This window comes from Rhineura floridana, chromosome 2, assembly GCF_030035675.1.
Source record: "Rhineura floridana isolate rRhiFlo1 chromosome 2, rRhiFlo1.hap2, whole genome shotgun sequence".
Lineage (NCBI taxonomy): Eukaryota > Metazoa > Chordata > Lepidosauria > Squamata > Rhineuridae > Rhineura > Rhineura floridana.
Window position 1 is genome coordinate 240,228,815 of NC_084481.1, and position 22,325 is coordinate 240,251,139.

The following is a 22,325-nucleotide window of genomic DNA, read 5'->3' on the forward strand; positions in this document are numbered from 1 at the left end:
TAGGGGTCATTCATCTGTTTAGCAACTCTGTGGATGAAGCTGACAAGGAAAGAAAAGGGAGGATAGATGCCATGGTACCTTTCCCTGTAGTTTGTGAGTGCAGAGTTCCATTTCTCTTGTATTGGGTATGGCAGCTTCATTACAATTAGCTTTTGAGACAGGTAGTGGTCTAGGCATGAGAGTCCTGGAAGATGTGGGTCTGGCTTCGCAGCTGCAAGCTCCTCCAGGAGATCTGTCAGGTCCCACAGCCTGTGGTAGTCTTTACTGGTTACCTTGGGGAAGCTTTCCAGTTTTGCCATAAGGGCACTTTCAATCTCTGCAGGTGCACCATAGCATGTCTCTAGCCTATTCCAAACTCGACACAGTGCTCCTTGGGTTTGCCTATGCATGCTGCACAGATACGCCACACTTGGGCTGCAGAATCAGGCTGCAGCCAGGCTGTCATGAGATTAGCTCTTCAGCAGCTGACAGCTCCAGACTTTGGGTGGTGGTTAGGAATGCATCTTTCCAGGGTCTGAAGTCTTCTGGTCTATTGCTAAATTTTGTAAGCCCTCTAGATAACAGGTCCCGTCTAGATAACTGGGCAGCCAAGCTGGAGTAGTTGACAGCATGACCTGGAGTATCCCATAGCCTCTGACGGCCTTCATGGGGGGCAGTATAAGTTTCTGGAGGGGTTACCTGTGAAGTGTCCCAGGGTGCATGGGAGATGGGCCTATTTGATGGAACCATCAGCAGGGGATCCTCATCAAGGAGAGGTGGGATGTCATCCATCTTGGGAAGGCATGGCTGTGATTGGCTCCTGAACTCCAACTCTATCTCATCCAATGGATTGCTCCCAGTGCAAACATCTGCTGTACAGGCCCAATAGGAAGCTTCATGGTATCGAGGCCTACGGAAGTCAGGCTGACAGGCATACTCCGGGCTGTGGCTGGGCTCACACCTTATGGACTCAAACAGTGAAGTTGTCTGGTCTGGTATGTATTCTGATACGCGCTGAGCATAGTCCACCTCTTCCCTTTTCAGCGCTGTTTTCAGGGCCTTTGCCCGTGCAGTGGCCTGGGCAGCTACCTTTTCTTCTTCAAGCAGAGCCAATTCCCCTTCCATCTTTGCCTTCCCCTGAGCGGCTGCTACACGTAGAATAGCCTCTCTCCTGGCAAATTCTGTGCGCTCTTTTGCTGCTGCAGCTTCAGCATCTGCCTCAGCTGCAGCAAGGGTTAGGGCAATTATGGCTAACTTCCCAGAACTACTGGTTAACTTGGAAGAAGCTTTGGAGCTTGATGTTGTGGAAGCTCTTGATGAAAGAAGGGCCTTAGGGTTTGGTGCTTCCCAAGGCTCAATCCCTTTGACTTTGTCACCAGATGATGCAGGTGTTAACCCATCTTGCATTTCTAGTTCCCTTGAGGCTAGGATGCGCTGCTCCAGGTCCTCCTGAACCTCATCAACTAGTTTATGTTGCTGTTAGTTTACCTGTTTCTCACTCAGAGTTGTTTCTGAATTCAGTCTGTCTAGGATGCGGTAGTGGTTTTGTGTCAGGCCAAGCCAGGCAATGCAGTGCTTTGCCAGGTTTTTGTGGACTTTCTGCATGTCTTCCAGGATGGCAGCTGTTCTGGATACTTCCAGGTCACCTTTTCCCAGGCTCTGCTGCACTTCATGGAAAGTTGAGCCTCCTGCGCTTCTAGAAACTCCCTCATCTTAGAAGTTATTTTCATTTTTCTTTTGTCTGATAGGGATGCAGCACTTTCAGCCTTATCCTGACTGCCTTCATTGCAGATTGCTTCGTTGGGAAGTGGCATTGTGGAAACCTGTATTTTGCAGTTTGCAGAAGCTTTCTAAAATGGCTGCAATTTCTAATGTGGGTAGCTGGACTGCAGTTATGCTTGGAGTCCAGCAGGTGGCACTCTGGTGCTCACTCAATGTGGGGAAACAACAGGGCTGGCTCCTTGTAGGCCGATCTGCGTTTTGCACCCAGAGCTTGAGTTTGGAGCTGAGTACAAGGTGGTCTGAGGGCTTGCCTTGAGCAATCAGGCCTTGTGAATAGCTGGTGGGCTACTGCCTTCAGCGTGGTTGGAATACCCGTGTGCTTTGTTCTGTCTCCCGCTTGGCTTGGTCTGCGCCATCTGGGGGTTGAAGAACTCTGCGTATGAGTTTCCAGTCTGCTTTGGGGTAACATACAGCCAAACACAGTCTCCTGATAATTCAGAATGGGCCCAGCTACTTTGTGAGACAAGCAGGTTAGAAACTTGTAAGAGAAGCTGAGTGGATTTTTTAGCAGGAGGGTTACATGCTAATTCACTTGCTTTCAAGACTCCAGAGGAAGTGTAAATCACTCCTTTTTTACTGTTCTGAGCCCGTGGTTCTGAAACTCACTTTGCCAGACAGTCAACTCAATCTCTCTCTTTTAATCAGAACTATTTTATTAAACCAGGAAACACAAAGGTATACAAAAACTTCGAAGAAAGCATACAGTCTCTGGGGATGATGAACTGAGGAGGGTGATGATGAAGAAGAAGATTGGTAGCAGGTAAATTATATTGTAGGATTGTTGATGAGGTAGATTAAATGGAGGAAAGTTACCTTCTGAGAAAGAAGCTTCTGGAAGAGGCAATTCTGGTAGAGAAATATCTTCTGAGAGACAGATAGGTAAAAAAGGAGTGTTCTCTGGGGCTACTAGGCCTGCTGCTAGCTTCACTGATGACTGGAACAAACTGAGGCAGGTTTTTGGAGGGAAAAATAACAACCAATTAAAGAGAGGGGTGATGTCACCTGACAGGAAGTTACTGTGAGGCTAAGGGAGCATGGAGAAAGCCCTCTAGAATTCCATAACTCTTAACCAAATAAATGCCTTATGAAGGAGTATCTCTATATATAATTCTAACCCTGCGGAGGCAGCACACTCTCCGTTAAGCCCTGCCGTGGCTGGCCAGGGTTTGGGCTATCCACTAAAATGTGAACTTGGCTATTTTCTTTCTCAGATTTCTTTGAGCTGCTTGTACATTACATTTTCTAACTGTCAAAGATTTGTCCCCTTGGGGTCCCTTGTCCTCGGCAACCCGAGGGGGGGATCTTTGCTTCCGAGAACAGTCCCAACTTCCCTTAGGCTGCCGCTTCTTGGGTAAACTCTCTCTCCTTTCTGAGGTACATATTCCCGGTTTTAACTGCCACCACCCTTCCAAATACTTCCTTGCTCTGAGAGAAGGGATCTCAGAGACTAATGTTACTTCTAAGAGATTAACCAATCTTGATTCAGTAGTGTCCAGTGGTTAAGGACTAGATTCAGAATCTTTAGCTCCAAGCCAATACACACCACTTATATAAATATAGTTTTTAAAAAAGTAATTAAGTCAGTATGTACAGAAAGAGAACAAAACAGTTTGATTCCTTAAAGCTAATCACCCTCAGCAGGGCTTCACATAGTACATTGGCATCACAAAAGGGGAGAGGTTCAAAACAGACAAAGAAAACAACAGCTAGCTAAGCTAAGATCCTATACTTACATTGGAACTGCCTGGTTCCCCAAACGGCATTCCTCTGTCAGATGTCAGGTGGATGGAACAGGGAACAAGGATTGAAAGAGCATCCTCAACTTTTAAGGGATTTACTGGTCAACAAAGGGGGGAAAGCAAATATCCGTATGCTGCTCCTGCTGGGATTCTACTCCTTTAAAGTCTTTTGATAGACTAGGGAGCTAGACAGCCTCACCCAGGGCCCTGATCTACAACACCCCCTCTTCCTGACTTTTAATCCCAGGAAGCCGATAAGGGACAACACCTAAGAATTAGTTGCACTTCCTTGCAAGGTTGTAAATTGCCCGTCTGACACTGAGCTTCGGATCTTCCCCAGTAGGGAATCTTAAGGAAGCCACAGGTTCCCAGAATTCTCTCTGGTTGCCCCATTTCAGCTTGACCAAAGTTAGTTATTCTTGACACTAACTATTTAGGCAAAGCTTCTGTGAAGTGATAAGCCTCCAACATCAATGCTTCCTGGTAATTTAATACAGTAGCAATAGGTCAAGTTTGACTAGGGTCCTGAACCTTCACAAAAACAACCTGCCACTTCACCACAGTAATCAACTCTGCAGGAGTCTGTTAGTGGGTTTAGCTCGCTATTCTTTTCTTTTTCATTACACCAAGATTAACCAAAATTTGATCCAAAGACTAGTCAAGACTTAAATAATTGCATGTGATAATTTTTAAAATTTGAACTTTGGGGAAAATGTTTGGCTTAGTGAGACATACAGTATGAAAACATCTAAGTAACTGGGATTTTATTTATGTCCCACTGATAGTTTTATTTATTGAGAGGGAATGAATAAAAGCATATTTTAGCTATTCAGTAATGCACACATGTTTAAGCTGTGATCCATCTGACAACTATTCCTAGATGGGGAAAGGCCCTGCTTACACTAATGTAGCACCTACCCAGACATCTGAAAATCATTCTCATGATGCTTGTGAGAGTAGGAAATGGTGGTAGAAGCAAAATGCCACCATAGCTGTGCCAGAACATTGGATGTAGAATGAATCCAGAAGTGGATTGAGAGTTACAGTGCAATCAATGTTTGCCATTTATCTGTGCAGGGATTAGTTCTAAGAGCACCAAAAGGTGCACGAGTCTACAAACTGTAGAATGTGTCTTTACTTTCTGTTGCACACAGTACTGTTTCTCATCACTGGTTATGTCTGCAAGCGTGTTTCTGTTACTACAACTATAGTGAAAAAGAGTCCTGATCACTCAGATGTTTTAATTTTATACCAGCAGCCACAGTGTACTTACGTTATAACTGTCTGCTGGTTTGTACTGCTGCACTTGGGCAGAACTTGTGCTATTACCATAAAAATACTATTTTGATGTGACTGAATGAAATGGTGTTGAGAATATTTCTGCTGTTATCTCAGCTAACATCACAGTTTGCTTTGAATGGAAAATGCCTAGATGGTGGTCTGGCTGAGAACCAGGAAAGAGTGGAGCCTCCAGCTCCTGTATAAGCTTGCAGTCTCAGGTGCTTCATTGCTGAAGCAACAGGTCCAAGCTCCACCCTTCCTGAACTGAGGAAGTAAACACATTCAGAGGAACTGAATATTGTCTACATGTGGGAGGTGTTTTGTCTTTTGTTTGTCTTGTGCATTGTACTGACTTGGTCAGTGTTACTTTAAAAAATAGTTTTCACCCTGTTCTCTTCCCTGCCCCCTTCCTTTTGTGGTTTTCTAAGTGTAAGCCTCTTAATGTAAACCATTTTCAGAATATGGCCAGCTGCTTTGTAGACTCAAATAAAAAAGCATGATACAAATCTATTATCTTCCTTTGGTTCAGATAGCAGAGCACAAATATACCTTGCTCTGCTGCATGGTGGCCCGGGGAAGCCCCCTGGCAAGAACTGCAGGCCACCGTTTCCCAGTTTGGGTCAGGGGCTACGGCCGTCCGCTGTCCGACCCCAGCCGCCATGGTCTGTCGCTCCCGGCTTTCCGCTCGACCGCTAGGCGCCTCCGCCATCACTGCTGCCGACAGCCGGCCAGGGGTTGGAGGGCCCGGGAGGTGCCTACCGCCTCTGTGGGGTCTATGCGCCAATGGGGGGAGGGGCAGCGCCAACTGTGGCTCTGCCTCTTCCTTCAGAGCCGCACGCAACGCCAACTACTGGTCGCGGGGGACTTTAATAACCGAGCCCGGCCAGAGGACCGCACGGTCCCGGCAGGCCGAGTACCGCCATCCCTGACGGCAGAGGAGAGGCGGCTGGCACCTGGCCTGGCAGAGCGCGGTCTGCAGGATGCAGTGCTGCAGGTACCCAATCAGCTGGCCTTCTGTCCACCTGGGAGTGGGAGACCCTTTGACGATGGTGAGCGCTATGGAGTGGCGCGGGGGACGGGGGTGCTGGCGCACTTCACGTTTCACCATCTGTGCGTGGCCAGCCGCTTTGACCGCGTCTGGGCACTGGCAGGGTGGGAGGTGGAGGGCTGCTGCGTCCTCGCCTCCGACTGGTCCGATCACGCCATGCTGGTAGTGAAATTTAGTCTTGCTGGCCAACACCGGTTGGGAGGATGAGGCAGGTCGGGACTCGCGGCCGCCCGCTCTGGCGGCTGTGTCCCGCCACCCTGGATGGGAGCGAGGAGCTACACCTACAACTAGAAGGCACGGTGGCAGTTTGGGCCGCCCAGGTTGAGGCTGGCGACCCCCTAGATGGAGACCTCTGGGTCAGGGTCAGGATTTAGGATTTAGGGTCAGGGTGAGGGTTTAGGGTTCGGATTAGGGTTTAGGGTTAGGGTTAGGGCGAGAGTCAGGGTGAGGTTTAGGGTTAGATATGAAATTTTTTTTTAGGTATGAAATTTTTTATTGAAGATTATCCATTCTACAAAAAAGGGTGAGGGTGAGGGTTAGGCATGAATTTTTTTTTAGGCATGATTTTTTTATTAATAAGAACATAAGAAGAGCCTGCTGGATCAGGCCAGTGGCCCATCTAGTCCAGCATCCTGTTCTCACAGTGGCCAACCAGGTGCCTGGGGGAAGCCCGCAAGCAGGACCCAAGTGCAAGAACACTCTGCCCTCCTGGGGCTTCCGGCAACTGGTTTTCAGAAGCATGCTGCCTCTGACTAGGGTGGCAGAGCACAGCCATCACGGCTAGTAGCCATTGATAGCCCTGTCCTCCATGAATTGGTCTAATCTTCTTTTAAAGCCATCCAAGCTGGTGGCCATTACTGCATCTTGTGGGAGCAAATTCCATAGTTTAACTATGCGCTGAGTAAAGAAGTACTTCCTTTTGTCTGTCCTGAATCTTCCAACATTCAGCTTCTTTGAATGTCCACGAGTTCTAGTATTGTGAGAGAGGGAGAAAAACTTTTCTCTATCCACTTTCTCAATGCCATGCATAATTTTATACACTTCTATCATGTCTCCTCTGACCCGCCTTTTCTCTAAACTAAAAAGCCCCAAATGCTGCAACCTTTCCTCGTAAGGGAGTCGCTCCATCCCCTTGATCATTCTGGTTGCCCTCTTCTGAACCTTTTCCAACTCTAGAATATCCTTTTTGAGATGAGGCGACCAGAATTGTACACAGTATTCCAAATGCGGCCAACAAAAACAAGAACAAAATTAACCCCTCAAAATACCCCTCAAAGTTAGGGTTTGTGTTGGGGTTGGGGTTAGGGTTAGGCATGCATTTTTTAGGCATGAAGTTTTTATTGATAATAAACCATACTACATAATGGGTACTCAGCCACTACATTTGCGGCCTGAGACCAACAAGAACAAGAACAAAACTAAGAACAACAAAATTAACCCCTCAAAATATCCTTCAAAGTACCCAGAATAAAGTGCACTCCAAAGTCTGCTCCAAAGGCCACAGTTCCAAAGTCCAAATCCATTTGGTGCAGCAGCAGCAGCTGTAGCAGCAGAGCGTCGGCGTCACCCAGTCCATAATCTGTCCAAAAACTGCACAATCTGTCCACAAGCAATACACAGCACTTATTGAAAACTTATTGAAAACTGAAAACTGAAGTTAATATAAAGACTGTTACCCAATATAGTCCAAAGGCAGGTTAACATTGCTCAGGGTTAGGGTGAGGGTGAGGGTCAGGTCAGGGTCGGGTGAGGGTGAGGGTCAAGGTCAAGGGTCAGGGTTAGGATAGGGAACCCAATGGCACACAAAATGAGTGGAGCTAGAGTACAAAACGGTGATTTTTTGCCCGTTTTTTAGGCCTAGTGTCATTTTTTTTACTTTTTTCTTTTCTTTTTTTTTTTGGCCTAGTGTCTTTTTTTTTTAGGATCGGGTTAGGGTTAGGGTTAGGATAAGGGCTAGGTCTTAGGGTTAGGGTTTAGGGTTAGGGTGAGAGTGAGGGTCGAGGGTGAGGGTCAGGGGTTAGGGTGAGGGTCAGGGGTTAGGGTGAGGGTCAGGGTTAGGGTTAGGTATGAAATTTTTTTTTTTAGGTATGAAATTTTTTATTGGAATAAGCCATTCTACATAAATATTATAAAAATTATTACTCAGCCACTACACATGTGGCTTAATAATAACAAAACGAAATTTACATTAACATTAACCCCCACAGTACCCAACACAGGAACAGCATCCAAAATTAAGGTTGCAAGTTGTAAGATCCAAAGTCCAAAGTCCAACGTCCAAAGTCCAACGTCCAAAGTCCAAAGTCCAAAATCCAAATTCCAAATTCCAAATTCCAAAATCCAGTCTAGTCTAGGAGCCGATGTCCAGTTATCCAAGATAGGTGCAAGTCTGTAATCCAATCTGTAATCCAATCTTTATTAGCCAAATCCAAGTAAAGGAACAAGAATAAGAACAAACCGAAGAATTTTAAAGATAAGAATTTTAAGAATTTTTTAAACAAGAATTTTAAACAAGAATTTTAAATTTTAAAACCCCTTCTCTTGCTCTCTACCAGTAGCCTCAGAGGAGGCTAGTCTCTATTTTCCTGCCCCCTCCTGCGCCTCAGCGCAGCAGGTGCAGGCCTACTGTTTTCCATGATTCCCCGAGATGGAGAAGTATCTGATGGTTCTGGGGGAGGCGTAACCGGCATCCTCGGTGCCCCTACAGTTTCTATGGTCACCTCCTCTCCAGTTATTTTAGTAATAGCATCTATCTGGGCCATCTCATTTTTATTTTCCTCTGGATTGTACTCTTCCAGACTGTGCTCCTCCATGCCATCCTCCTTTCCCTTATCCTTTCCCCTATCCTTCTCCCTATCCTTCTCCACCTTTTCCACCCGCTCAAGCTGATCTTCAACCGTCTGTATGCGCCAGCGGCGGTCCGCACAGTGAGCTCGGACCGCCGTTAGCTCCGCCAGACGGTCCTCAGTCGGCCGCTCAAGGTAATCTTGCTGGCATTGTTCCTCACGTTGCTTCAAGATGTCCATCTCAATGCGTTCATTAATCAAGGAGTTGCGAAGTTCCTCCATAGATACCCCTTGAAGGGAGCATAAGAAAACCCGTGCTTTCTCCTCTTCTGTCATACCCTTGGTACGTTTGCCTGGAATTTTTCTAGGGGAACTAAGCGGGGTTATTGTGTTTAGTCCAGCCGCCTCTGAGACCTGCCTTTTTGTAGCTCGGCGACGACTGTCCGTCATCCCTTCATGCGTTATATCTCTGCCCATGTTCTTCCCTAGTATTCCTATGCCCAATGATGGCCTACTTCCCTCAGGCTGCTGAGCATTTGGTGCCCTCGCTATCTCGGAAGGAGCTCTTTGAATATTCTCAGTGGAGCTGCCTCGCTCCGCATTGTCTACATTTCCTTCTAGAACGAGAAAACGATTGCCAAGGTGCAGCTGGGGCTCTGGATGAGCTACCGGTAGTTGCCTGCGATGGCCTTTTTGCACTCCTCTCACTGTCTCCCAGGGGCCCTCTTCGGCCCCTTCTTCAGTTTGACCCTCTCCCCATCTAGCTTCCCTCAGTGGGGTTAGTGTTGGTGGTGTTTGTCGCTCCCCCCTACCCACCTCACTGCTAACTGTTGTTTCTGACTCCTGGCGTTCTACCATTTGGGCTGCCCAGGCATGCCTTACTGCTTCTTGCATGGATTCTAGGTACCTGTCTGGATCTTGCTTATTGAGCCATGCCTGCGGGCACCACCGGTATACATGGCCTTCATTGCGACACAGACTACAGGTAACCGGCCACTGGCAGGCCGCTGTGGCGTGTCCTCATACTCCACATTTTGCACAGAGGGCCAACCGGCAGTCCCGGCGGCGATGAGCAAAGGAACCACAAAGGAAACAGGCCGGTGGTTGGCCACTGTAGCGGGTCACTCCACGATCTGGACCCATAAAGAAAAATTTTGGTAAGTGGAGGATTTGACCTCCCTCTACGTTCCGGTGAAGGGCAACCACTGCCCGAAACTCTCCAGTCCAAATCCCATATTCATCTATACGTGGTTCTGGATCAAGGAGGACCGTGCAGTGTTTCCTCAACCAGACTCCCACATCTTCTGGGGGAATCCCAGTGGTGCGAAACGCAATGTTTACTACTTTGTTTTCGCCCCGAGAGAGAGGGATAATATCAAAATCCTCAAAACATCGTGCTTTAAGCTGACGGGCCGTCCGGCAACGATCCCAGAAAGCTTGGTAGGTACGTTCTGAGGCGAAACAAACATCAACCTCTGTAAGGCCAGGGGGAGTAATGACTGCCAGGAAATGATCTTTTTTCATCCCTAGGTTCCCAAGAAGTACTTGTTGAATCACATATTCTCTTGTTAGGCAGGCGGGGTCAGGCCCTCGATATCGTAGACGGACCACATAGCGTTCACGGGGGTCTGGGCGCTGTGGTATTTTACTATAATATTCATCTAGAAAGCGGGCATCCTCAAGGATCTCCGCCTCTAAATCAAAGCCAAAACCAAAATTTGGGCGCGATGCCGTGCCACGGGTGGGGCCACCCACACCCCCCATCCTAGCTCTCGGTGCCGTTCCAGTTCCTCCACTAGCCGCAGCAGCATAAGTGCGTGCAGGTTCAGACACTCTCTGGTTGATGCCACTACTTGCCCTAGTCATCGGGGACGGGCGCATCGTCTCACTCATTTCAGGTCGTCTCGCCCCCTTGCCAGACAGCAAATGTGATTCCCCAGTATTTTGCCTTATGTCACCCGCTCCTGAGGATGGTCTCCCATCATCTTTCTGCATTTCTTTCCCAACATTACCTACTGCTAGGCTTCCTCCCATATCCTGTCCCAGTCCCATTGTTTCTGTAGTCTCCCTTTCTGATAAAGGTCTTCCTATACCTGTTAACGGTTCTCCCTGCTCAGTCCCGGGGAGAGAAACAATATTCAAAGGAGTACCAATCCAAGGCTCAGTACAGTTTCCAGATGGATTTGCAGACAAAAGGGTGTTCTGTGATGGCTCTTGCTCTTGCAGTTGTGGGTGCATTTGGCATGATTTCCTGGACGGGCATCCACCGCTCGATTGCTGGGATATCTTCATAGGCGCGATGTCTGCATGCCAATCGCCAGTATTCTGTAAGGAGGGAGAGGGCAGAGCAGAGGGCAGAGCAGCAGAGGGCAAACCAGCAGAGGGCAACAGTGGTGAAATCCTAGGCTCCCCAACCACCCCTTCTAAGAGTCCCCTATTCCCTTGTATCGGCCCTGATACTTCCACCCGCATCGTATTTATCAGTTCTTCCCTAGCTCCTCCTCCCCATTGCCCACCACCTTTTTTAACATTAGAGGCTCGTTGTTGCAAAGGTAAATGTAAATTTCCCGATTGTCCCTCACCCGTTTGCGGAGGCCCCTCTTTCAGAGAAGCCCCCTGGCAAGAATTCTGGGCCATTATTTCCAAGTTTGGATCTGGAGGTACGGCCAACCGCCATTCGATTTCAGCCGCCACGGTCTCTCGTTCTCGGTCATCTCGATCGTCTGCTCCGCCGCTAGGTATCTCCATCGCGACTCTACGTGCAGTCTTGCGCCAAAACTTAAGATGTCCCACTAGGCGCCACAGCCATTCAATATAATCCTGACGTTGTATTGTAGAGTTTGCCTGTCCTATCGACTGCCAGATAAGTGGACAACAGTTAACACTGGTTTTTGTTTCCCATTCTCTGGCTAGGTCTTGTATCATTCTCTCCATCTTTGCCGGTTCAAGCCAGGTGGGTAATGTTCGTGTGGAGGTACGTGCACGTCTCCCTACTAATAGTCTTTCCACTATACCTAAAGTCACCGTCCGGTGTAACGCCATCTCCTCCATGGTACCTGGAATGGTTCCTTGTAAAGCTGCCCTCATTGTCGTGTGTGTCTTGTCCAGCCAACCTAAAATAGCATCACGGCTAAGTTTGGTTAAATTAGGGCCTGCAGGGGCGGGAAATACTGCAATATGGGCAACAAGAAAACCCCATAGTTTTAACATGTCCCAAGATCCACCTGGCTCAGCTAGCAGCCAGGTATGATAATTTAGCCATCCAGATTTTAATTGTTCTTTCCAACGCAACAGAATTCTGGTCTCTCTAGCTCCGCCTTCTACTACAGGTAGTCCTTCAGGACCATAGACCTCTTTCTTCATCTTCCATCACAATTGCAGATGCATCAGCCTCTGTTGCTTCAGAATTCTCCATTGACTCATGTAGATCTAATTGAGTTGCTGCTGCTGCTACATCCATATCAGGATTTACAAGTGGTTGCTCCACTCCAGGATTTGTATGTAGCTGAGAGCATTCCCAGGCCTGGTCACTTACATCATTATTAGCAGTTTGCATGTTACAGTTTGCAGTTTGCATATTTACTGTTTGCATATTTGCATTTTGTAGGCTTGTTTTTTGCAAGCTTGTATTGCTTGCTTTTTGCTGGTTTGCATTTTGCAGGCTTGCTTTTTGCAAGCTTGTTTTGCTTGCTACATTTTGCAGACTTGTATTTTGCAGGCTTGCTTTATTTTCTTGTTGTTGTCTTGCTTTTCCCTCTACAAAGCTTGCAGAAGTTGCAAGATTTACCATACAATCTCTGGAATCTACTTCAGGATTTGTATCTAGCTGAGAGTATTCCCAGGCCTGATCAATTACATCATTATTAGCAGTTTGGAGTTTGCAGTTTTCAGTTTGCATGCTTGCTTTTTGCAGGTTTGCTTTACTTTCTTTTTGCATGCTTGCTTTTTCCTCTATAAATCCTGCAGACATTGTAAGATTTATTATACAATCTCTGGAATCTTTAACAGATAATGGGGTAGGTAACACATCAATTTTCTCAGAAGTTTCTAAGTTTGTTTGATTTTTCTTTAGGAATTCTATTATATTCCCAGGGTTTAATTGCATTTCTAAATTCATTTCATTCATCTCATCTGTTGTTTTTATCTGCTCTTGTATAAGTTCTTTCTTTTCTCCTGACTTTTCCTCTGTATTGCATTGTAGGTTTAGGTGACTCTGTATTCTCTACAAACTGAAGAATCTTCATGAGGTTGCTGGATAAAGAGGCTCCAGCTTGCACTCCAATCCTGTTTGGAGGTTCTTCTTTCTCCTCCCAACTCCCCAGTTGGCCTTCACCTTTTTGAGGGAGTTCTTTCTTTTTAACTCTCTCTCCTTTTCTCTGGCGAAGCTCTTGTTTGAGCTTTCTATCTATTTCTATGAGCTGTTTGGCCTCCATTTCAAAGTCCTTCCTTCCCCCAGCCGGGGGGAGGTTTGTTTGGGATTAGTAGGCCTCGTTGGGGGGGGACCTATAGCTCCCCCCCCGTACGTCCCCCAAATACACAAGTGGTCTCAAAAGAATCCCCACAGTCTTAGGAATGTCCAGATACTATTTTTGAAGAAATTCAACCCCCCCAAGGGGGTTAAAATCACGCTCACCCAAACCCTTCGCAGGAGCTCCAGAAAACCACGTCCTTCCTCCTTGAAAACAGAGTTAGGGTTAGGGTTAGGTATGAATATTTTAGGTATGAATATTTTTTATTTATAATAACCTTCCTACAGAAATTTTAACATTAGCAATAAACATTAAACATTTACAATAAACATTAACATTAACAGTATCCAACACATTTTTCCAAGATAGAAATACAGTTCACTCTAAAGTTAATTCCAATGTTCATTATTAAGTTCACTCCAAAAATTCACTCCAAAATTTTGAGATTCAAGGTTCAAGGTGCAAAGTTCAAAGTTAGGGTTAGGGTTAGGGTTAGGTATGAATATTTTTATTGAGAATAAACCATACTACAGAATGAATACACGGCCACTACACATGCGGCCTATATCCACAGAAATAAGAACAGGAAAATTTACAAGAAAGATACAACAAAGATCACAACAAAATTTACCCCTCATAATACCCCTTATAATATACAACATACAATCTAGAACAGAACTACAGTCCACTCCAAAGTTTACTTCAAAATTTGCTTCAAATGCTATGGTTCCAATTGCCACAGGTCCAAAGTGGAGATCCTTATTTCGTAGCAGCAGCAGCTAGAACAGCAGAGCGACGGTATCGGATTATCTAAGCATATATACAAACCCATATATCCAGAAACAATAAACATACATACAGACAGACATCCAAAGGCAATGATCATACAGCACTGATTTAGAAATATATTAAACTGATATGGTCTGAAGGTGAATAAGCAGTGCTCAGGTAATGGGTGGAGGCACACCGGCCATCCAGGGCCAGAGGCGGACCCAGTTCGTCGCCGGCATCCGTGCATGCTCATAATTCGCCATATCACGCAGGGCACCGAGGACAGCGCGCACAGTGCCTTTGGGATCGCTCTCTTTGCCAGTGAAACGTTCCCATCCGTGCGCCCGCCAGAGCGCCTGCAAAACTTGAAGATTGAGGAGCCAAATGGTTGACTGTGGGACTTTTGAGCAGTCTCGCCCTTTTCCTGCAGGTGCCTCCCCTGGCCACTGTGGCCCTCCAAGCCCCGGTTGTTCTTGACCCGACACCACCGCTTCCCACCTTTGGTGAGCCAGGCCTGGCCAGTGCAATTGTTTAGATAGACCCTCCCAAACCAGCCGTGAAGCAGGGCAGTCGGCAACAAAATGCTGTACGGTCTCCTGACCACCCCCTCGGACTGTGATTCCTGCCATTCGATCTCTGACACAGCGTAATCTTCTGCAAGACTGTTCCCCCTCTGTCACCCATGGCCGGTTGGCCTCAACCGCTGCCACCTGATGGAAAAAACGCCATCGGACATCCCAGAGACGTAATGGGATACGCCGTTCCCGGAACAGGGGGATTGGATATTGGGTATCCTGCAGGTATAGGGAGATGTCTGTCCGTGCAGCCCGGCGCTCAGCCTCTGGGCGGAATAGGCTTTCTTCCACTATCCTCTGATAGAGTTGACAGCGGAGTGGGCGACCGACTAGCGGACTGGCCCGGACCCACTCCGCACATGTCGACCATCGCTTGACAGCGATAAAGAGGGGTGTCAGATAGGCTGGCACCGCCTCTCGCCACGCTGCAGCGGCACGATAACGTATCTGGCCATTATCCCACCATCGGATTGCCCAGGCTGAATCACGCCAACCACAGGCAAAGGCTGCTACCCAGGCCGCTAGTGGTAGTGGTGACACCTCTCTTTCTGTCAGTCCTCCATCTCTTTCCATCTCACCCTCTCCCAGGTTTTCCTCCCAGTCTCTCCAGGGTCTGAAGTTCTGGGCGAGGAATTCAGCTAGACAGGCTGGGCCCAGGGCTGGTAAAGCCAGGACTCCTTGCTCTCGTGGTCGGGAGGCTACTGCTCTACTTTGGGGAAAATGAACCGTCCCCCATAGAAATTTCAGGACCATACGGTCCACCCTTCGGAGCACTACCTCGGGCAAAGGGTAGACCCTGGCCAATGCAGTGGCCTGGGGGTACAAGTAGGTGCAGAGAAAGGCGACCTTTTGAAAGGTGCCCAACCTCCAGCGCTTCCAGACAGCTAGGCGGGCCTCAACGGCTGTCGCCCAGCGCTCCCACTCTTGAATCCCACTGGCTCTATCAATTAGGGAGAAGGTGATCCCCAGGATGGATACACCATCAACTACTTGAGCTGGTGTCACTGATGTCTTTGATGTCTTTATCTGCTCCCTCTCTGTTATGGCTACGGTGGGCTCTGATCTCCCTTCCTCTGTCAGCACCTCTGTCAGGGCCCGTGTAGTTAGTTGAGTTGACTCTCCCCTTCCCATACATTGCCAACCCACCACATAACTCTTGGCTAGGTTGACTCCTGCTCCCAAGCCTCTGCCATAAGAGCGGAAGGCCTCCAGGACTCTCATCACCTCCACGCGCTCAGAGACGAGGACCGTGACATCATCAGCGTGAGCCACCATCCTCACCCGGGCGACAGACAGATCTTCTGTCAATCTATTTCTTGACAGCTCCTCTGCCGGTGAACCTCTGCTCTGACTGCTCTCTCCTCCCCCCCTCGGTCGAGGTATCGGTGGTCGTACCGTAAAGCCCTCTATTCCTGGTGCCGCCCCGCGCCAGCCATTTAGTTGCGGAACAACTGTCGCCTCCCGGTATATCCATTGCAAGCTTCGTATAAACCTATCGGGGATCCCTTTCCAGCGTAACACACACCACAAATACTCATGATGTACATTGTCGAATGCCTTCTCTTGATCAAGTTGAAGCATGAGAAGACCTTCTTCAGTGTGGTTCCCTTTTCCTGCTATCTCTCCCCATCCTTGCTTTTTCGCCATCACCAACGCTGAAAACACTTCTCTAAGGAGGCACAGCGAGTCCGTCATCCACCGCCCAGGGACCGCACTCGTCTGACACGGCTGTACGAGTCGTCCAGCAACTGTCTTCAGGCGCGCGTTAAGAACGCTTGCTAAGATGCGATTATCAACATTGGCGAGGGCAATGGGTCGCCAATTACTTGGTAACGTGAGATCCCCTTTTTTGGGGAACAGCACCAACAGCGCTCGGGAAAAACTCGCCAGTCCTTCTCCCTCCCTTAGCAGCAGAGCGTTTAAGAGGCGTGCTAGCGGTTCTGCCAGCAGGGACACGTAAGTCTGATAGAAGCGCCAGGGCAGGCCATCGGGCCCAGGTGCTGAGCGTGCCCTGCCCCGCCCAATTGCTGCCCGCACCTCCTGTGCTGTGATAGATGCTTCTAGAGTATCACATTGCTCTTTCGTCAACCCTAGCCCTCTGCCTGCCCGCGTCTCCACTTTCTCTAGGAAGGAATGAACTTCCTCAATAGGAATGAGTTTGTTGGCAAAAAGGCCACTAAAGTGTCGTTCTAGCACAGCGAGCATTCCTTTTGGGGTGGTTTGCAACTCTTCTTCTGGGCCATCACGGAGTCCTTTACAGGTTAGTGGCTGGTGTGAACTGGTAGCCCCTATCCGTGCCTTCTCCCACTCATCAGCAGCCACAAGGGGTCCATGATTGCGGCAGCGGCGCTGCTGCGCTATTTGTCGTTTCTCCTCTCCTTGGTAGGCCGTAATGCGTTCCTGCGCACACAAGAGTTCTTCAGTCGAAAAAGGTAGCCCTGCATCCCGCCAGCGATGGCAGCGCAAGATTGTATAAACTGCATCTTGGTATTCTCGCAGTTCTCGTCGACTCACCCACCGGGCATGCCACTCTCTGCCAAAAGACGCTTAAGCTGCTGCCAGCTCTCCCAAAGATCTCCTTCCTTGGGGTCTCCTGCCATGACCATGGCTGCCCAAACGGCCACCTGCCCCTCCAGCTGTTGGCGCAGCTCCTCACTGACATCAAGGGTTGAGGCGTGCAACCGCCAGAGCGGACGCCCTCTTTTCTCTGATTGTGCAGTTTCTCCTGACCTACCACCACCAACTCGGAGGGCTACCTCTAACATGGCATGATCGGACCACTGCGACGCCAGGAGGCAGCAGCTCTCAACCTTCCAGTCTTCCGGAGTATAGACGCGATCTACTCGGCTGGCTACCAGAGGGTGATGAAAGGTGAAACGTGCCACTTTCCCCTGCCCATGGGGGAGCCCATAGCATCCATCTTCTTTCCATGGCCTCCTGCTAGAACTAGGACAGAAGGCTAGCTCATTGAAGATCTGCAGGGCTGCATCCATCAGGCCTCTGTCTTGGAGCCAGGCAGCCAATTGCCGTTCCTCCACTGCCGGGGGGGGGTGTTCATCCTTTTGAAACAGTACGGTCTTCTGGCTGGGCACGATTGTTGAAATCACCCGCTACGATCAGGTGGCGGTGCGTACATCCTTGTGCAGACAGGCAAGGCCATAGACGACGTCTGTCTGTTCCTGTTGTCGGGGCATAGACTCCACAGATGCGGTAGGTACCCTCAGATCCTACTTTTTCTCGGCCAGTTATTGGCAGGAACGCAAAATCCACTACCAGCAGTCGCCCAGGCACTGCTTCCCGGACTCGGTCGATCCTCCAGGTGCCACCAGCTGGTGGTCTCCCAAAGAGCACGCCGACTCCAGTTCGCTCTCCTGGCGCATAGCTCCAGTAAGACGGGCCCGCCTTCCAGATTTGCTGTGCATGACTGCGGTCACGTTCAGTGGCAAACCATGTTTCCTGAAGCACCACCAGATGCGGTCCCAGCCGTTGCAGTGTGTTCAAGATCTCTGTCCTACGTTCTCGGTTGCGGAGGCCTCGGACGTTCCAGGAGATGATCTTAAGCACTTCCATGAGGGTGTTTCAGGTTTCCTTCTTCCTCTAACTTGTTCTGCCCATTGCTTTGTCGATCGTCCTGGCACTCGCCGAGTCGAGTATTTTCAGTTACAGTAATGTTGGGTGCTTCTGTCAGCTGCCCATCTGAGGCACCATCTTTTTGTTTTCCCATCCCCTCCAGGCACACAGGCACTGAAGGTGCGGGCCTACTTTGAGTTGTTACTGCCTGGTTTCCGGCATCGACCACTGCATCCTCCCCAGGCGGTTGACCAGACGCAATATTTGTCACCACCGGGGGAGGCACAGCCGCCTCTGCCATCTCCACGACAGCATCAGGTCCTTTTCTCGGAGCCGTCTCTCCTTCTTCTTCCATGGCTGTTCCCTGTTCTCTTTGCACTTCTGCTGGTTCATCTCATCATTTTTCTCAAGTGCTAGGCGGTCTTGAAGTGTTTGTATCCGCCATTGACATTCGGCAATCTGAGCCCGTACACCTACCAATTCTATCACGTTTTCTTCAGTCGGATGTTCTTTCCATTGATTCCGACGGTGTTCTTCTTTTTCCTTCAGAATATCAAGGTGAATGTTCTCTTGGAGTAGGGATTCACTAAGGTCTTTTGAGGACGCTCCCCGAAAGGATTGTAACAGCAAGTTCGCTTCAAAATGTGTTTGCTCTTCCGGCGATCCTCTGCTTCGCTTATCTGGAATATCAGCACTCACTCCTTTCATGGGGCTTACTGGATACTCTCTTCTCCGACCGATCTTAGAAGAGCCTTGTCGCTTGATCGCCTTGCGACGTTCATTAATACTGCCATAACTACTCTCACCGTTACTCTGTCCTAGGGTTTCTTTAGAGACTGTCAGCTCCACTGTCGGTAACCCGTTCACCCGCTCACTGTCTTCCTCAGCACCAGACGCATCATCTGTATCTGCTTGTTCCCGTAGCGCTGCAAATCGGTTGCCCAATTGAATATTTGACCTCAGTCCTCTTAATCCTCGAAATTGTTCTCCTTCAGTTGTTGGCTGGATCTTTCGGTGTCTCTTCCCTCCTTTTGCTTGTTCCCAGGGGGTTCTATCAACTCCCACTGCTCCCAGACATATTTCCTCATTTTCAATGGCTTCACCAGCTGCTTGTCCTCTGACTACCGTCCTTCTTTCCCGCATTCCACTAGTCAGCTGTGCTTCATCATATGTACCTATTTCTGGGTCGACTTCTGGGCCAGATCTTGACAACCTGATTGTTCTGTCCTCCGGCCTCACCCACTCCTCTGCCATACGCAGGGATTGAATGTATCTTTCTGGATCTTGACGGTTCAACCATGATTGAGGACACCACCGATAGGCGTGACCCTCTTGTCGACACAAGCTACAAGTGATCGGTCGCTGGCATGTGGCCGTAGGATGGCCTCTCACTCCGCACTTTGCACATAGGGCCGAGCGACATTCGCGACGACAATGGGCGAAGGACCCACAAAGGAAACAGGCTGGGGGTTGGCCACTGTAGCGTGTTACTCCTCGATCTGGTCCCATGAAGAAGTACTTGGGGAGATGGACAATTTGCCCTCCCTCTACATTGCGGTGAAGTGCTACCACTGCTCGATATTCTCCTGTCCACACACCGTGATCATCTACACGCTTCTCCGGTTCCATTAGCACTGTGCAGTGTTTCTTAAGCCAGGCACCTACGTCCTCCTGAGGGACTCCTGTGGTGCGGAAGCCTATAGTCACTACTTTATTCTCTCCTCGAAAGAGGGGGACAACATCAAAATCTTCTAGACATCGTCCTCCTAGCCTGCGAACCGCCCGACAGCGTTCCCAGAAGACTTGGTAGCTTCGCTCTGATGCTAAACATATGTCAACTTCTATAAGTCCAGGAGGTGTGATGACGGCAAGCAGTTGTTCTTTGTCAATTCCCAGGCGGCCAAGCAAAATGTCTTTGACCACATAGTCACGCGTTAGCCGATTTAGGTCACTTCCTCGATATCGGAGACGTACCACAAAACATTCTCGTGGGTCTGGCTCTCGGGCCACCCGGCTGTAAAATTCATCGAGGAACCTGGCTTCTTCTAACATTTCAGTCTCTAAGTCAAATCCAAAACCAAAACTGGATCCCAAGGGCGGGCCACGCATAAACCCATCAGACCTTCCCCCAGTTCCTCTCGGAGTTGTTCCAGCTCTCCCACCAGCCGCAGCTGCATAGGAGCGGCCTGATCTGGGGCCGATGTTACTGCTTGTACTCCCCTCATTCGTGATCAGCGAGGGGCCTGATGCCACTCCTCCTCCCCCTCCCGCCTCTCCTTCAGGGGGTGCTATCTGGGTATCTGCCGCAGGGATTGTCCTTTCAGACAATACTCTCTCAGGTGGCATCTCTGTGTGACCCTGCCCAGGTCGCTGTCCTCGGCCAAAGTGTTCACTCTGTCCCTGCTGCCGTCGCTGTTGCTGCTGCGGGCGTTGTGGTAGGTGTTCCCCCCTCTGCTGGTGGCTCTCGCTCCCTTGTCTTGGGTCCTCTCTTTCTCCCAGTAATTCTCTTGCATTCCCTTTTAATGCCTCCTCTTGGCAACCAGTCCCTTCCATTACCCCAATCCTTTATCATTTATTCCTGTATTCCCAACCCTCCCACGCACCTCTGTCTTGCCATTGCCTCCTCCCTGTCCTGCCATCCCCACCGTCTCTTCCACCTCAGGCACCTGATTTTGTTTTTCCCCTCCAGCGATGACCTGCTTTCTATTTTCCCCCACCACTGATGGCAGTATCTGCGGCAAATTCCCATTCGAGATCACCGGCAGTTCCGTCTGCACAGCCATCTGTAAGTCCATGTTAGTGTCATTAGTACTTCCACTATCTGTGTTCTTAGTGGACTCCACAGGCGTGATCAGTTCCGTATCAGCATCTAGATCACATGACTGTTGTTGTTGATTTCGTTGTAGCTGCTGCTGCTGTTGTCGCTGCTTCTGCCGCTGCTGCTGACTCTGCTGCCACTGCTGTTGAAACTGCGGTGATTGGGGCCCTCGCTGCAAGCGTTTGGGTAGTGGGTTTTGGGGTTGGAGTGGTGGAAATTCCTCGGATTGTAGTCCTGCATCTCTGCTATCATCTGTTCCGTCCCGCTTCCATTCCTCCTGTTGAGGAATAGAAGACAGGACAGGAGAAAGAATCGCGGTCGTAGCTTGAGCCAGTGGGTCTCCCCCTCCCCAACCCCCTCCAACCTCCATATTCTCCGTCTCTTCACTTCGTTCTTGCCATAATATGTTCCCCTGCCTCTTTTGTTGTGCTTCTTTCATGAGTTCCCTTCCCGCCACTTCCATGAATTCCCCTCCCGCCACTTCCATAAATTGTCCTCCCTTCGCTCTGCCTCCCTCCTCCCGCATTGCCACAAAAGTTCCTTCCTTATCCCACCAGCACCCCATCTGTTCCTCACCGCTTTGCGGGGGCTGCCTGCTCAAGGAAGCCCCCTGCGAAACACTCCGGGCCTTCTTTTGTCTGTTGGTGATTGGAGAGATCATTCGCCTTCTGGTCGCTGGTACCACCGTCAGGGGTCGCTGCTCATGCTGACTCGAAGTGTCAATCACCATCGTGATCGCTGGAGACTCCGTCTGCTCTTCTTCTGTCATTGCGGACTCTACCACCGAGGAGGGCATTGCCACAGGTGTTCTTGCCACTGCCATGCACTCATCCGATGAAGGTTGCATCGGCCGCGCAATTCGCCGCCAAAACTTGAGATGTCCGACTAGGCGCCACAGCCATTCAACATAGTCCTGGCGCCGTATCGCAGAGTTCACCTGGCCTACCAACTGCCATATGAGTGGACAATGATTAGCACTGGTCTTTGTTTCCCAGCTTCTGGCCAGGTCCTGAACCATTCTCTCCATCTCCGCCGGCTCAAGCCAGGTTGGCAGTTTTCGGGTGGAAGTGCGTGCACGCCTCCCTACTAATAGTCGTTCCACTACAGCCAATGTCACCGTCCGGTGCAACGCCGTTTCCTCCATGGTGCCTGGGATGGTTCCTTGCAAAGCTGCAAGCACTGTCGGGCGTGCCTTGTCCAGCCAGCCAAGAATAGCATCACGACTGAGTTTGGTTAAATTTGGGCCTGCAGGGGCTGGGAGCACTGCAATGTGGGCAGCAAGAAAGCCCCATAGTTTTAACATATCCCAAGACCCACCAGGCTCAGCTAGCAGCCAGGTATGGTAGTTTAGCCATCCAGATTCTAATTGCTCTTTCCAGCGCAGCAAGATCCGGGTCTCCCTGGCTCCGCCTTCAACTGCAGATACTCCTTCAGGTCCATAGGCCTCCATCTCCTCATCTTCCATCACAATCTCAGGGGCATCAGTCTCTGTTTTTTGTTCATCATC

General features: G+C 49.4%; 1 long non-coding RNA gene across 1 annotated transcript in view; it reads left to right on the top strand.

Moving 5' to 3' along the window:
• The first annotated feature begins 12,213 nt into the window (after window positions 1–12,213).
• The window catches only part of LOC133378472 (uncharacterized), a 39,116-nt gene continuing 29,004 nt past the window's right edge, over window positions 12,214–22,325 (top strand). Inside the window, exon 1 of the long non-coding RNA XR_009761038.1 lies at window positions 12,214–12,631. This is a non-coding gene — a long non-coding RNA (uncharacterized LOC133378472). The remainder of the gene's footprint in view (window positions 12,632–22,325) is intronic.